This window comes from Pelmatolapia mariae, linkage group LG10_11 (genome assembly GCF_036321145.2).
Source record: "Pelmatolapia mariae isolate MD_Pm_ZW linkage group LG10_11, Pm_UMD_F_2, whole genome shotgun sequence".
NCBI lineage: Eukaryota > Metazoa > Chordata > Actinopteri > Cichliformes > Cichlidae > Pelmatolapia > Pelmatolapia mariae.
Genome location: NC_086236.1, coordinates 64,969,838 through 64,988,283, shown reverse-complemented (window position 1 = coordinate 64,988,283; position 18,446 = coordinate 64,969,838).

Here is an 18,446-nt window from a genome sequence, read left to right as displayed (position 1 = left end):
CAGTGGGACTCGGTTCTCAACAAGAACCGGTTTTCGATACCCATCCCTAACAATGACTCAAATGAGATTAAACAATGCTGCTGTATGCCATGTCCACCAGGAGAGACTGGACAGTATAGATGTAAAACAAATATGCCAGCAGTTTATCTCAGTTAACGAGAGGAGAAGGCATGTGTTTGGCTCCTTCACATAGTGGACATTGAGTTGTTGTGTGGGGCACCAGTAGTAGTAACAGTAGTTCACGTTTAGAATAAAAAATCCCAGCTCACTGAGTTGGTAGGGGCAACAGTGTGCCTAAAATGTTGCATAATTTTGCTGAGAGATCTTTTACTTTGTGGTAATCTTAGATGAGTAGTTTTATGGACAAAAACCACCAGGTCATTCAGTGTTCCCTTAGTGTTAATGTATAAGAGATGTTGGTGTACTATAACTGAACTAATGTTGTTAAGTCCTTAAAGTCATATTCTTTTGTTGTCATGACTCTATTTTTATTTTTGTATGATACCTGATTTATATGGAATATGGCTGAAGGAAACTAAAGCCTAAAATACTTAAGTAATTTAACATTATATAATTCACATATAAAACTATGAATTGTAATTTTAAATGGTTTAAAAGCATGTAGAATAGCATATTTAGGGTAGTATATTTCTCCTTTTTTTATCAAGAAGCAAAGACAAAAAGGGGGGGGAAAAAGAAACAGGGCAGGGTTCGGTGCTTGAATCATCCGTCCCCACCAATGCCAAAACCAAATCTACGCCCTTGTATTCAAACCATTAAAGTGATTATCATATGAAATAAAAATTGGAATAATGTGAGCTGACCTTTTTAGCTGAACTTCTTAACAAATATTAAGACTTACCCTTAACACATACACTTTTTTTCTGCTTGGCATTGAAGTTGGCAGATTGCACATGATACCTGCAGAAAAATTTGTGTTCTACATGATGCAGATGTGAAGAAATTTGGAATCGATTACATTTTCTATAACATCTTAAGAAAAGTTAAGAATACATTTTATGCAAATGAAAATTTACAAAAAAAAAAAACTTAACAGTAAACTGTTCAAATGTTGTTAAAGCCAATGAAAGATCTGAATGTCATGTTCAGGTGATAAGTATTTAATGTCATGAGGGCTCTTGTGTATTGTTTGGACAGCGTTAAAATTTTTCCTTTCCCAAGCGAAACTCCCCAAACAACAAACGCAGCAGTAAAACAGGCAGGCCCACTGGTCTTAGCATCATATATAAACCCACAGGCTCTGTCTGCAAACATACACAGATGGGGGAAAATTCTCGCAGTGAACAGGCAAGCTGGTCAACCAACGTGGTAAGAAAAATTTTATTTAATTTTAAAAAGTTTTTTAGTTATTATAATTTGTTTTTGTATTATGTAAAAAATCTTCAGTTTGTTCCCTCACTTGTTATAGTGTTGTTATTTTTTTTTAAACATTTTTTTTGTTGTAGACCTACAAATACAAAGCAGAGGTAATTTTCACTTTTTTCCCTCAGAAACTGCTGACATGAAACTCGAGTTGCTTGTTGTGGTGGCTGTGGCAGTCCTGCTGCCCAGTTTTTCTGAGAGCCGCATCGTCTCCAAATGCGAGCTCAGAGAAAAGCTCGGTGAAATGCTTGATCTGCCCGGGAGACTGAAGGAAAGAACGTTGGCAACAGGTGAGCTCAAATGTGCTTTGGGTACTTACCAATGAATCTTCATGACCTTCAGAGTCAAAGTACAAATCACTTTGGTGCTCATGAAAATGAGGATCAAAGCTGTACCTTAGCAGTTCAAAATTATTTAAGTTGACTGTTGCTTGATTCTTCTTCTATATTTGAGGAAAACATTAACTCCATTTGATATATCTGATGACTTTACTTACTGTTTACTTAAAAAATTCAAATGCATAATCAGTAATAAAGCTTTATCTTAGCTGCAAATACTTTGTGAAGTAAAATTAGCTACATGCAATTTTTCCATTTAAATGTCTTCTTTAACTGCATCAATAATGTAATTGTAAAGTGAAATTTTTCTACAACACAGAGGATAATGACTGAAAAAGTATCCACCAAAGTAAAACTTTCTTGTCCTTGTTTGTGGACATGAATGGTTTGTTGCAGTTATCTGTGAAGTACAAAGGAGGTCTGATCTGAACACCAAGTTGGTCAAGTCATTTGGCAAGTGCATCCCTACCACACCAAACCCAGCGGTGGTCACAACCCCCTCCACAAGCGGAGGCAACAGTACGATCACTGGAGCAGCCACAGCGACAAACACCAATTCAACAACCATAGACCTGACCAGCACCACTACTGCTACTACTAACACTATAACTACTGCCAACTCCACCATCAGCTCAGGGAACACAACCTTTGTGTCAAACAGCACAAGTGGCGTGAAAAGACGAAGGCGGGATGCTGATTCACACAGTGAGAAGGAGAAAAAGTTTAGTGAAGAGGAGCACAAGAATGACAGTGAAATGGAAGACGAGGATGAAACGAGCAGTGAGGACGATGACGAATCCAAAAACCTTTATGGGCTCTTCCAGCTGTCTGACAGAGAGTTCTGTGATTCGGGATTATGCCCATCCGAAAATATGTGCCATGCCTCCTGCACAGGTGAGTCCTTGCAAACAAGCAAACACAGATTTACTGTTTAAATGTTGCTTTTTTTTGTGTATATTAAAAATGGTTTCTTTTTTTCCTTGCAGCTTTTACTGATGATGATATAACTGATGATATTGCTTGTGTTGTCGAGACTGGTTACTGGAAGTAAGTTTCTGGAAAGCACAACACAAATAAGTCAGATAAATAACCAAAGCTTTGAAAAAATGTCATACAATTGTGTGATACATTAATTGGCTTATCTTTAACGCTGCTGTAAGGATTGAACAGTATTGTTCATAAAGACATTCCCTCATTTGGTGCTTTAACCTCCTAAGACCCGAACTCTTTCATGGCATGCATTTTCCATTTTTCTTTGCTATTTAGGCTGTTTGGGACCTGATGAATGTCAAAACAAAGAATTACCAGAATTTACCTGATTTTTGTGTTTGAGAAAAATGAGATCCACATATGAGGACATTAGTTTTAAATTTCAATTGAACAGTGGCAGTATAATGTCCTCGTAAGTGGATATCAGGCCCTTGTAGAGCAAAATTTAGTGTTTTGGTCCAGACAACCCAAAATGTGATGTCCACATATGTGGACGCCAGGTCCTAGGAGGTTAATGGTAGTGGTGGAGACCACTGTCTGAGATTTTGATTTGGTTTTCTGAGTGGAAACAGGATATCTTTCTGTTTATGATGTTTATCAAAGTTAATCTTGCATTTCAATCTGCCCCAAGGCAAATTATTGCATATATTGCCCAGCTTTCCTGTACTCTGTTTTAGGTGTTATATACTACAAACAAGTTAATTTAGAGAGAGCTAAAATAGAGAAGTACAACAAATATTGTCTGATAACTTCCTTTTGTTCTAATCAAACAGGGAGATCGTGAGAAGTGCCTCAGAGTCATGTCGTCGCACCAGGGATTTCTTCAAAGAATGTGACTAAATGGTTGTGAGATCATGGTTGCTACGTGCAGGATCGCAGCAGTGTCTTCATAAAATCCATCTCCAGTGAGCCGTGATCGAGAAACCACATGGTCCATTACCTGCTAAACAGTTTTTTTTCTTGTTGTTTGGTAGGTGGATCATTCATTAACTGTTGCCTTGTACCTGTATGTTGTCATTGTTATGTCAAATGTCCTTATCAGCCTTCGGATTCCCATAAAATAAAGATTTTTTTCAAAAGCTTAAAACTCAACAGTTTACATCTATTACTTGTCTTTCAATAAATATTATCTTGCAGCATCTCTGTGTTTGTGTGATTATGTTTATATAGAAATTTCAGGAGTAATAGCAAAACTTGACTGTTTCAGTCTCATACAGCCTGCCTCTTCCTTCCTGTTTATTCAAAAACATCATGAGATGAGCCCCAGCATAGTAAACAGAACCAACAAAGCTTGAGTCACAAAACATTGTTGTAACCTGGAGACTATAAAATTTATTATATTGGCTAGAAATGAACCAAGCAAGTTATCACTTTAAATGATTCTCATATAAAACAAAAATGGAATAATCTGAGATATTTAAACAGAAAAACTCTTTAGAAGATTTTTTTAACCAAATGCTAAGACTCACTTTTAACACACATATTCTGTTTTTTCTGCTTGTTCTTACAACTCACACTTACACTTTTCCGCAGGTGACCGGAATAGCTCACATGATGTCTAAATTAGGGTTTCACGCATCAGCCCCTGCAGGTTGTTTATATTGCATTTTGCTGTGCTTGAGCACTCAAATCTTATTTACTCATTCATACGCACAGTTGTACAAGCACTTTTTTATATGTCTAAGTACTTTCAACTGTCGCTTACGTTCACGCTCCAATAAACATTGGTGCAAGCAGGGATGCAAGTTGATAAGAATTTATTGAGTCCATAATCAATATCACTTATGGATTCTTATTGACTCTTCTTTAAGAGTCACCACCATCTCAAAGCAGCATAGCAAAGGCATTACATTGATAAACAGTGCATTTTATTCCTTTGATCTTAGTCATTAAGTCCTGTAGACATCGGTTGGTGTCACACTTAGAACCTCCAGTTGCTGTGGAAATATTTGCTGACTGGCTGGCAAGACAGTAAATGAAACTCATCACAAAGAGGTATGCTGTACAGTGTTGGAGCAAAAGCTGGACGTGCAATTTTTTTTGGTTGCTAGCAGATTCATATCTGTTAGCAGCCAACCTCATGACAAAATCCATGCTAATACATGGATTCCATCACAAAGCTAATCATCAAGAGTTGAATAGGCATTTAAAAATGCTTTTGAAAATGTTGATTTAAAATAACGTAGTGATAGTGTAAAGTTGCCCTGCGACAGTTGACGGTACTTAATTTTCTTCCACTTGTCCAATTCAGATTTGCTGGAGCCCATCCCACCTGTCATAGTACCAGAGTGTGGTACATCCTGGATAGATTGCCAGTCTTGTTTTAAAGACATTTCACCACAGTTAAAAAGCAGATAACATTTGTAGCGCATTGTGGTCAAATCCACCATTTGATTAATTATATATAACACTAATAACAGCATTTCATGGAAGATTTACATTTTTAGTCAATGAAATATCACTTTGTTAAGTATGCTTTGTAGGCAGATGGATTATTTTTAACAAAACAGGCTGCCTTGAGGCCAAAATCACTTTCTATAGCCATGTTCCAAATATTTCGAATTTATTTGACTACAGTAAAATGGACTCTAAGTTGCTATAACTCATTTTCATTGTGTTTTTTGTTTATATGAATATATGGTTCAATTCTTTCCATATTTCATGCACTCCTGTTTGTAGATGAACTCACCGTAAGCCTATATAAATAACAAAATAACTTTACATTTTGTGTGGAGTGCAGGTAAGTCAGCAAGTAAACATTTTTAAAGACATTTAAGCCCCTCTTGTCATGAAACAGTGACTAGGCTATTCTTTAAGTGGACATTGAGTAATTTAAACTGGTTCTTCTGAAACTAAAGATCATTGTTTTGTCTGCCTTGTGTTCCACAGTATCTGGAAATGTGTAATGCCATTCAATGTGCTTAAACAGTGACACAGCAAAAATAATCATGACAAACTATTGAGTTCTACCCTCCTGCCAACTGAGTCAGTGCTGGACAAATATGAGCAAACTTTGTCCCAGACACAGAATAAAATAACTCAAATATTTTCTGCTCTCAATATCCAAAAGCTGTGATTGGAAATTTCTTACAATATGGCATTTATAGTTACTGATTGGATTTATTTGAATTTTGTGTGTGTGTGTCATTGTGACATCACATTCGCTCTAAGGAAGGTACACATATAAAGTGCTGGCACTGAATCCAATACAATGAATTTAGTATAACGGGAAGTAAAATTGTGAAATATAACTTTCTCTAATCAAACAGGCAGATCGTGTGGTACCTCAGAGTCAGGTTGCCACAAGAATGTAACTAAATGACTGCAAGATCAGTTTCTACTTGCAAGATCACAATAATTTCTTCATTTAGTCCATCTCTGCTCAACTGTGATCAAAGAACCACATGGTCCATTACCTGCTAAACATCATGAAACAGTTTTTCTATATTTAAGTGGCGTGCTTGCATATGTTTTCATTGCAATGCCAAAACTCAATTTACCTATTACTTCTTATTTGTTCAAAAACATCACATGAGATGAGAGCGCCAGTATGAGAAGCAGAACCCACAAAGCATTACTCAGAAAAGGAGAGTAAAAAAAATATTTTATTGGCTATTCAAACCATTAAAGTGATTATCATATGAAATAAAAATTGGAACAATGTGAGCTCACCTTTTTAGCTGAACGTCTTACCAAATATTAAGACTTACCCTTAACCCATACACTTTTTTTCTGCTTGGCATTGAAGTTGGCAGATTGCACATGATACCTGCAGAAAAATTTGTGTTCTAAATGATGCAGATGTGAAGAAATTTGGAATCGATTACATTTTCTATAACATCTTAAGAAAAGTTAAGAATACATTTTCTGCAAATGAAAATTTACAAAAAAACTTAACAGTAAACTGTTCAAATGAGAACAGTTACGAATATCTATACTTAATTTTTTTGTTTATCTTTTGCTTCTCTTATTTTTTATCTCTACATACACGACAGCTGTGACTGTGAAGTCAAATTTCAAATTTGGCTGCAACAGTCACGCAGACTAAGAGATGAATTGGTTTGACTTTGCTGTCCAATGATCACGATCACTGTGACCTCAGACCTCTTCCACTCTTGTGAATATTCAGCATTTGGAGAAGTCTATTCCTAGTATGGTTACTCCTCGTAGATGCAGTCACATGTTGTTAAAGCCAATGAAAGATCTGAATGTCATGTTCAGGTGATAAGTATTTAATGTCATGAGGGCTCTTGTGTATTGTTTGGACAGCGTTAAAAATTTTCCTTTCCCAAGCGAAACTCCCCAAACAACAAACGCAGCAGTAAAACAGGCAGGCCCACTGGTCTTAGCATCATATATAAACCCACAGGCTCTGTCTGCAAACATACACAGATGGGGGAAAATTCTCGCAGTGAACAGGCAAGCTGGTCAACCAACGTGGTAAGAAAAATTTTATTTAATTTTAAAAAGTTTTTTAGTTATTATAATTTGTTTTTGTATTATGTAAAAAAAAAAAAAACTTCAGTTTGTTCCCTCACTTGTTATAGTGTTGTTATTTTTTAACCTTTTTTTTGTTGTAGACCTACAAATACAAAGCAGAGGTAATTTTCACTTTTTTCCCTCAGAAACTGCTGACATGAAACTCGAGTTGCTTGTTGTGGTGGCTGTGGCAGTCCTGCTGCCCAGTTTTTCTGAGAGCCGCGTCGTCTCCAAATGCGAGCTCAGAGAAAAGCTCGGTGAAATGCTTGATCTGCCCGGGAGACTGAAGGAAAGAACGTTGGCAACAGGTGAGCTCAAATGTGCTTTGGGTACTTACCAATGAATCTTCATGACCTTCAGAGTCAAAGTACAAATCACTTTGGTGCTCATGAAAATCAGGATCAAAGCTGTACCTTAGCAGTTCAAAATTATTTAAGTTGACTGTTGCTTGATTATTCAACTATATTTGAGGAAAACATTAACTCCATTTGATATATCTGATGACTTTACTTACTGTTTACTTAAAAAATTCAAATGCATAATCAGTAATAAAGCTTTATCTTAGCTGCAAATACTTTGTGAAGTAAAATTAGCTACATGCAATTTTTCTATTTAAATGTCTTCTTTAACTGCATCAATAATGTAATTGTAAAGTGAAATTTTTCTACAACACAGAGGATAATGACTGAAAAAGTATCCACCAAAGTAAAACTTTCTTGTCCTTGTTTGTGGACATGAATGGTTTGTTGCAGTTATCTGTGAAGTACAAAGGAGGTCTGATCTGAACACCAAGTTGGTCAAGTCATTTGGCAAGTGCATCCCTACCACACCAAACCCAGCGGTGGTCACAACCCCCTCCACAAGCGGAGGCAACAGTACGATCACTGGAGCAGCCACAGCGACAAACACCAATTCAACAACCATAGACCTGACCAGCACCACTACTGCTACTACTAACACTATAACTATAACTACTGCCAACTCCACCATCAGCTCAGGGAACACAACCTTTGTGTCAAACAGCACAAGTGGCGTGAAAAGACGAAGGCGGGATGCTGATTCACACAGTGAGAAGGAGAAAAAGTTTAGTGAAGAGGAGCACAAGAATGACAGTGAAATGGAAGACGAGGATGAAACGAGCAGTGAGGACGATGACGAATCCAAAAACCTTTATGGGCTCTTCCAGCTGTCTGACAGAGAGTTCTGTGATTCGGGATTATGCCCATCCGAAAATAAGTGCCATGCCTCCTGCACAGGTGAGTCCTTGCAAATAAGCAAACACAGATTTACTGTTTAAATGTTGCTTTTTTTTGTGTATATTAAAAATGGTTTCTTTTTTCCTTGCAGCTTTTACTGATGATGACATAACTGATGATATTGCTTGTGTTGTCGAGACTGGTTACTGGAAGTAAGTTTCTGGAAAGCACAACACAAATAAGTCAGATAAATAACCAAAGCTTTGAAAAAATGTCATATGATTGTGTGATACATTAATTTGCTGATTTATTAATAATATCTATATACTGAAAACAGCTAAAAAATTCAGTAAGGTGTTGCGCCAGAATCACATCTCCAAAGCATTTAGTCTTTAACACTGCTGTAAGGATTGAACACTATTATTGTGTTGCCTAATAACTGCCTTTTATTTTAATCAAACAGGGAGATCATGAAAAGTGCCTCGAAGTCATGTCGTCGCACCAGGGATTTCTTTGAGGAATGTGGCTAAATGGCTGTGAGATCTTGGTTGCTACAATTTCCTAATGAGATCCACCTTCAGTGAGCTGTGATTGAGGAACCGCATGTTCCATTACCAACCAAACAGCGTTTTTTTTTTTTTGTTTGTTTGGTTGGTGGATCATTCAGTAACTGTTGCTTTGTACCTGTATGTTTTAATAGTAATGCCAAGTGACCTAATCAGCCCTCAGATTCCTATAAAATAATGATTTCTTTTTCAAAAGTCTAAAACTCAACACTTTACATCTATTCCTTTTCTTTCAATAAATATTGACTTGCAGCATCTCTGTGTTTGTGTTTTTATATATTTATAGTACTTTTAATAGTGATGACAAAACTGTTTCAATCTCATAAAGCCTACCTGTTGCTTCACATTTATTTAACACCACGACATGTGCACCACCATACGAAAAATAACCCTGAAAGCATGAGGGATAAAATTTTGCTCCAACCAGGAGACTTAAAAAAGGTGTTTCATTAACCAGAAATAAACCAAGCAATTGGTTACTGTGCAAACCATTAAAATGATTCTCATATGAAATAAAAATGGATTAAACTGAGATATTTATACAGTAAAACCTCAGGACCAAATGCTAAGACTTACTGTTAACACATATTCCTTTTTTCCTGTTTGTCCTTGAAGTTGGCAGATTATAAAGGACCTCTTTCCATGTGTTTCGACTCCTATTTACACTTTGCCTCAGGTGACCTCAGTATCTCACATGATTTCTGAATGAGATATTCCACTTTGGACCCTATAGTAGTAATTATAGTAAATAGCCTAGTTCTTTTAAAATCCTTTTCTACTTTGACTGAGCACTCACTGTCATATAGTGACTTTTTCACTAAGTACTTTCTATCTGGCATTCATGTACTTATCAGCATTCAGTATCTTGCTTAAGGATACCTCGGCATGAACACTTCAGCAACCAGGGATTGAACAACCAACCTTTCAGGTGTTTCTTCCTCGTAATTGTGGGGGAATTAAACCATCAGTTTCTTGGTTTAAGTTTTAAAATTTTCACTTTCTTTTTGTGCATTCTTACTTTACTTTCCCTTTGTGTTCTTCTTTTTTTTTCTTCTTTTTGTGATAATAATGAAAAAGAAGGAAGATTCTCTGTTCCTTCCTGATTCCTCTGCATATAAATAATAATATTATATATACATATATATATATATATATATATATATACACACATATATATAATATGGAGGGGGGGTATATAATTTCTGACAAGCTGGCAAAACTCATCATAAAGAGGAAAATAGTGTATATAGTGCAGCAACAACCGCCCGTTCAATTTTTTTGGTCATTAGCAGATTGATGTGATAGATGTTATCATTAAGCTGATCATCAAGAGTTGAACGGCATTTGAAGGTATTTAATTTTTCATATGTCAAGGAAAAGTAAAATAGTCCTTATCATCTATCTATGCGTTGTCTTCCACTTACCAGGGTCGTGGGGGGAGTGAAGCCTATCCCAGCTACCTTAAAACGCCATTATATGAAAACGCCAAAAGCGTTTTTATATAATAATATAAGCAGTGAATAGTAAAACACCCATGACACACTCCAATATAATTAAGAATTAAAAGAAGTAGCATAGGTCAAGTTTCCCTAGGTTATAATCAAACAGGCTTGCTCTTCCCACCTGTCATAGTACCGGAGGTGTGGTACCAACCCGTTCTCACTCCCAAATCGTAACATTTTACGCTAGGTGACAAATCGTCAACATATTACGTTTTTGGGCACCCAAGGCGTTCCTACGTCACGACATCGGAAAACTGCGGACACATGAGAACCGTTTGGACTCAATCTACACATCTTCGCTTTTTCCCTTAAAATCGCTTTAGAAAACACTATTTCACCTCATTAAAGTGCTGGTTAAGGTTAGGAATAAGGTTATGGTTAGGTTTAGCGATAAGGTTAGGTTTAGGCTTAGGTATACGGTTATGGTTAGGTTTAGGAATAAGGTTATGGTTAGGTTTAGCGATAAGGTTAGGTTTAGGCTTAGGGATACGGTTATGGTTAAGGTTAGGAATAAGGTTATGGTTAGGCATAAGGTTATGGTTAAGGTTAGGCATAAGGTTATGGTTAGGCTTAGTGATAAGGTTAAGTTTAGGGCTGCAGTACAGGGCTGGAAACCGCCGCGTACCATAACAACGTGGAAGGTCACCTTTCGCGTTCCTCAGGAACGCAGCAGGACATGACAAAACGTCGGGATGTTACGCCTCGGGAGTGAGAACGGGCTCGTGGTACATGCCAGATAGGTTGCCCAACTTGTTTTAAAGACATTTCACCACAGTAAATAAGCAGATAAATTGAGTAGCACATTGTGTACAAATCCACTATTTCATTAATAATATATAACATTAATAATGACATTTCATGTAAAATTTACATTTTCAGTCTATCAAATATAAAACACCAAGTATCACGTTATAGGCAGATGGAACACAATCCAAACAGCACATAAATAGTTTGGGTGTGTTCTGAAATTTGTGAGGCTGTCCCCCGATGTCACAGTACTGGGTCGTGTGACCCAGTGTTTGAGTATTATTGTATTTTGTTTTCCATTCGTGTTCTGGTTTGAGTTTAGTTTACCTTAAGTGTTACGTTGCCTAGATTGCTGTGTTAGTCCTTTGCTTTGCAGATCCTTTTGTGTCTTCTCTCCTGTTCTAAGTCTCCTAGCTTCATGTCTACCTGTCATTTTTTATGTCTCTATGGTGCTTGTTAAATTCATGTCATGCCTGCGTCTCGTAATGTTTCCTGTTTATTTTGGAAGTCTTGTTTCCATGTTCTATGTACTTAGTTATCACTTCCACTATGGCGTCATTATGTTCATTCCAGTCAGCTGTTTGCTCATGTGTCTCCACTTCCCCTGATCACCTTATATGTGTGTGTATTTAAGCCCTCCATCTTCCTGTGTTCAGTGTGGTGTCGTCTGTGTTCCCTTCCCCATGTCTAGTTTTAGACTTCATAGTGTCCCTTCACGTTTTAAAGTATTTTCAGCGTGCATAGCTTTCACAGTCTCTCTAGTCTTGTCATAGTTTATTCCTAGTTTTCTTAGTTTGGTCTAAGCCTGTTTGCTTAATTTTTGTATGCTCTCTTATCAGCCTCAAATAAAGGCTAGTTTTTCATTAAAGTTAATTCCGTCTCCTCGTCAGTGTCCGCACTTGAGTCCTCCACTCATTCTCCATTCGGTCTGCCTCCCGCAGACCGTGACACCCACTTCATAAAAAGTAGCTATGTTTATCCTCACTCACTTTTAGTAATTCTACTTGGTCTCACTGTTTCTCTTCTGTCTTGAGTTTTCTCTATCAATCTTTCATTGGAGAGATGACTCAGGCAGCTCCTCTACACATATGCCTCACTCCCACTAGAACCTAGTCACTCTAGTCTGCCCGGTTCAGTCGTTTTTCATTATGACCGAGTACCAACTCGATGTCCATGGGGTCATTAAAGCAATGTGGCCTAAAGTCCCATGATGTCATTTGTATGCAACACAAGCACAACACAACAATGGAGGATGTTCAGGCAATAGTATATCTGCTGCTTGGTCTATAGCTTTTTGTCAGACTCAGACTGTGGTATGGAATCTTTTGATGTCACATTTTCGGACTGACTCAACTCGTTTGGAATCCTGGCCAAGCAGGTACTAAAAACATACTTGCTACCAAGTACTACCACCTAATGGAAAACCCCCAAATCAAGTTGAGCCTAGTAGGTACTAGTGGAAAAAAGGTAATAGTGGTAGTGAACCAGATGAAGTTAAGGTTTGACTAACAGATGTTTCTCCTAATGTGAAGATATTTACAGCCAGACATTTCGGAAGCACAAGTCCTAATGGGGAATGTTTGCACTTTGTGAGAAATTTGTGAGAAGATTTAACAGATATCAGCTTGTATGCTTAGACTGTTTAGAAACAGTGGGGAGGGGATGGGGGTGCAAATAAAACTCATCTTAGTAAAACAGAGTGCCTTAAGGCATAACTCATTCTCTATAGCCTTGTGCCAAAGATTTAACATTTATCTGACTGCATTAAAATATTGTGAACGTGAGTGAAAATGGTTGTACGTCTTTCTGTGTTAGCCCTGCAAGAGACTGGTGACCTGTCCAGGGTGTATCCTGCCTCTTTTTGTATGGCAGCTGGGATGTGCTCCAACATGCCCACTGAGCAGAATTGGATAGGCAGAAGAAAATGGATGGATTGATGCAGTAAAATGGACTCTCGGGTGCTAGAATTTTCTGACCCCTCTTTTTGTCACATAGAAACTAGGTTATTGTTTAGGTGGACATTGAGTGAATGAAACTGGTTCTTCTGAAACTAAAGATCATTGTGATTGTGTACCTTGCCTCTGAGAATTCCTAGAAACTTGTGATGTCAATCAGTGTGCATAAACAGTGACACAGTAAAAATAACCGTGGTGACAGCAGTCACATGGACTCAAGGCTGAAGTGATCCGATTTTGTTGTCCAGTGAGCAGCACCTCAGACTCATGTCCTCACACATGGAATTTCCTTAAAGAATGTAACTAAATGGCTGTGCGATCACACCTTTTATCATTGTGACTTCAGATCTGTTCCACTCTGTTCCGAGAAACATTTTGAACCTCCCAAATACATCAAACAAAAAAATTTCAGTGAAGTCTACTCCCTCATCTGCACCTGTATAATCCTTTTGGGTGCGTTGACTTGATGTTCAAGTCAGTGAAAGCAGTGAAAGTCAGGTGTTGGATGATTTAATGTTAAATGGGCCAGGTACAATAATGTAATCCATAATCAATTGCATAACAATAATCAAAACCACATTTATGTGTTCTTTCATCATCACTAAAAGATTTCCTGTGTCTCAAGGGAAACTCCCCATACAACAAAGGCAGCAGTGAAACAGGCTTGTCCAGTGCTAAAAGCCATCACGTATAAATGCACTGGCTCTATCCGCATACATACAGAGACGGCAATTTCTTTCATTTAACAGTCGATCAAGTGGCCCAACGTGGTAAGTAAGAATTTGCTACATTTATAATCACAATGTTTTCGTCATATTATGTAAAAAACATTTGTTTCCTTACTTTTTCTGTCAATATTGTTTTTTAACCAGCAATTTCACTGTAGACTATAACTAAATGAATGGGTTCTGCATATAAAGAAAAGGTTCTGCAATTAAACCAGAGAAATACTCCTTCATAGCTTAAAAACAAAATCTTGCATCTTGGCATCCATTTTTCAGCTCCTCTCTTACAAAAATAGACCTTAGAACAAAGTCTTGCAAAATTCTTTTACTTAATGAAAATGTATTTTATTTAAAAAGACATCACAACAATCGTTTCATTTCACTTTTTCCGACAGAAAGTACTGATATGAAGCTCGCGTTGCTTGTTGTGGTGGCTGTGGCAGTTCTGCCCACCTTTTCTGAGAGCCGGATTGTCTCCAAATGTGAGCTCAGAGACAAGCTTGGGAAAATGATCCATCTGTCTGGGACACAGGGGGAAAGAGTCTTGGCAACAGGTGAGCTTAAATGTGGTGCATGCATAGCAGCATGTAATGTGGAGAACAAAAATGCCAGATTAACACAAAAAGAATGTGTGCTTTTAAGAAATAACTACAAAGAGCTTCATATAAAAGATAGAGCAGTCTCTCTCAGGCTCCTTCAGTGTTCATTTCGCTCTTGTGAAGGGATGCTGGAGAACCTAGACCAGTTTGTCTGTTCACTTGTCTGGCATACAATGAGATAAAAATTTATGGTCCCAGTGACTGAAAAACAATAGTCCCTAAAGTAAAACTAAAGGCACATACATTTTGAAGGTAGCTCATTTTTCTCTGTCACTATTGTCTTTTTATGTATTTTGGAGGTTGACGGAAGATGACTCTTATCACCTTTTTAATCTTTTCTTTCTTCCTTGTTTGCTGCAGTTATCTGTGAAGTGGAGAGGATGTCTCATCTGAACACAGACTTGGTCAAGTCGTTTGGCAAGTGCATCCCTGCCACACCAAAGCCAACAGCCCCCGCCGCAACAGGAGCCAATGAAATGACCAATGGAGCAGTCACACCACCAAACACCAATTCAACATCCACTGACCTGACCAATACCACTGCTCCTCTGACTCCTCCGACTATTAACTCAACTATCATCGCAATGAACTCCACCTTTGGGTCAAACAGCACAGGTGGTGTAAAAAGACAAAGGCGGCACGCTCACTCTGGTAGACATGAGAAGAACAAGTTTAGTGGGGAGGAGCGTGATGACAGCGAGGATGAAACAAGCAGTGAGGAGGATGACAAATCCAAAGGCCTTTACGGACTCTTCCAGCTGTCTGACAGAAAGTTCTGTGATTCGGGATTATGCCCATCCAAAAATATGTGCCATGCCTCCTGTAAAGGTGAGTCATTGTTGCAGAAGCAAATTGACATTACTTATTTAAGTGTTGTTTTTAAAAATTATTGCATATTAAAAATTGATTATTTTTTTCCTTGCAGCCTTCACTGACGATGACATAACTGATGACATTGCTTGTGTTATCCAGACTGGTTACTGGAGGTAAGTTTCTGGAAAGCACAACACATACAGGCAAGGGCGTAGATTTGGCATGGACGGAAGGGACATGTCCCCACCAATATCCATATGAGTGCCTCATCAGTAATGTTTGTATAGTGTGCCTAAAATGTTGCATAATTTTGCTGAGAGATCTTTTACTTTGTGGTAATCTTAGATGAGTAGTTTTATGGACAAAAACCACCAGGTCATTCAGTGTTCCCTTAGTGCTAATGTATCAGAGATGTTGGTGTACTATAACTGAACTAATGTTGTTAAGTCCTTAAAGTCATATTCTTTTATTGTCATGACTCTATTTTTATCTTTGTATGATACCTGATTTGTCTGGAATATGGCTGAAGTAAACTAAAGCCTAAAATACATTTGTTTAATAGTAATTTAACATTATATAATTCACATATAAAACTATGAATTGTGATTTTAAATGGTTTAAAAGCATGTAGAATAGCATATGTAGGCAAGCATATTTCTCCTTCTTTTTTTATCAAGAAGCAAAGACAAAAAGGGAAAAAAGAATCAGGGCAGGGTTCGGTGGTTGAATCATCCGTCCCCACCAATGCCAGAACCAAATCTACGCCCTTGCATACAGGTCACATTTTATCAGGTCTGAAACTTATATGTGGTGCATGCATTGTAAATGTACTGTAAAACAGTGCCATCATGTGTTACCAGTACAGCTTCAGTGCTCCGTTTCATTCCATCCTTAACTTTGCTCTATGGACTGAACACCATTGTTCCCACAATATTCCTTGATTTGATGATGGAAGTAGAGAATTCTCCCAGAGATGTTGGTTAGGCTTTATGAAAGGAATCACGATACGTTTCTGTGTATGAAATTGATCACACTGAAAACTCATGTGTGCAGGTTTAGCTCACTGTTTCGAGCATGTAATTCATGTGCAATATGGCCTGGGTTTGAATCTGTCCCAGGATCAATTATTGCATGTCTTTCTCCCAGCTTTCATGTCCTTTGTCCATAAAGTGTATTTAAAACAAACAACTTAATTTAAAGATACTAAAATAGAGAAATACAACAAAATAGTGTTGTCTAATTACTTCCTTTTGTTCTAATCAAACAGGGACATCATGGACAGAGCCTCAGAGTCATGTCGTCGCACAGGGAATTTCTTCAAAGAATGTAACTAAACGGCTGTGAGATCACGGTTTCTACTTGCAGGATCACGTCAGTTTCTTCACCAGATCCATCTCCACTGAGCTGTGATTGAGGAACTGCATGCTCCATTTTCTACAGTGCAGCAGTGTTTTCTTTGTTTGGTGCACTGGTCTTTCAATAACAGCTTGTATCTGCATGTTTTAATGGTAATGCCAAGTGATGTAATCAGCCCTCAGAATCCTATGAAAAAAATGTTTGTTTGTTTTTTTCAAAAACCTAAAACTCAGCACTTTACATCTGGTATGTCTTTCAATAAATATTGCTTTGCATCATCTCTATGTGAGTGTGTGCTTAAATCCAAAACGCAACAGCTTCAATCTTATAAAGCTTGCCTATTACTTCCTATTTATTCAAAAACATCACATGACAAACCATGCTTCGTAAAACGTTGTTGCAACCAAATGACTAAAAAATATCTTTTATTAACAAACGAACCAAGCAGTCACTCACTATGAAAACTATTAAAATGATTCTCATATGAAATAAAACTGGAATAATGTGAGTTATTTAGAAAGAAAAGCTCTTTGTGAGTATTTTGGACCAAATGGTAAAAATCACATTTAACACATATATTCTGTTAACGTTGGCAGATTAAAAACCATCCCTTCCCACCTAACTAGTGGGGTGGCTCAGGTGGCAGAGCAGGTCAGCCACTAATCAGAAGGTCGGTGTTTTGATCCCAGGCTGCCTCCTGGCTGCATGCCAAATATCCTTGGGCAAGATACTAACCCCATGTTTGCCTACTGGTGGTGGTCAGAGGGCCCGGTGGCGCCAGTGTCCGGCAGCCTCGCCTCTGTCAGTGCGCCCCAGGGCAGCTGTGGCTACAATGTAGCTTGCCATCACCAGTGTGTGAATGGGTGGATGACTGAATGTAGTGTAAAGCGCTTTGGGGTCCTTAGGGACTAAGTAAAGCGCTATACAAATGCAGGCCATTTACCATTTAACCTACATGTACACCTAACCTCAGGTGACCTCAGTGGCTTAAATTATGGATTATGGTGGGGTTAGTCTAAATAAGGTTTCATTTGATGGCCACCTGATCCATACCTTTTTTTACACTTTGGCTATCATTGTAACAACAGTGTGGTTTGCAAGTCTGGTTACAAAGACGTTTCACAACATGAAACAAGCAGAGAACTTGAGAAGAATATCATGTACAGATCCACTATTTTATTCATAAAATAAAATGAATGAAGACATTTCATATACATTTTTAATTTCCAGTTCATTCCAGTTCTGTTTCACTGAGTGAATGGGTTAAATGCAGAGTGGAATTTCCCCACGGGGATCAATAAAGTATACAGTATTACATTATTATTATTATTATTATTATTATTAAATATCACTTTGCTAAGCATGTTTTATAGGCCGATGGATTGTGATCCAAACCATAAAAATAGTTAAAATAATAGACATTTGTGGATGTGTTTGAAAAACTACTTTTGAAATTACTTGCGACTTTATAAAAAGTAGCTACATTTATCTTTGTTTTCACTTGGTAGCTCGAGCTAAGCGAGGCAAGTTTTGCTGGTACTTTTGGTCTCTCTCTTTCTGTTCTGTCTTGAGTTGTCTGTATCAGTCTCACTGCTGATGTGACTGTGAATGCAAGAAGATAATTCTTTTTCAGAAATTTTGGAAGCATAAGCGCAAATGGGGAATATTTCAGAAATGCACCTCACAGTTTCTGAGAAGACTGAGCAGATATCAGCTCGTATGCTGACATGGTTTCGAAACAGTGGGGGTGGGAGTGACACTAAAACTAATATTAACAAAACAGGCTGCCTTAAGGCA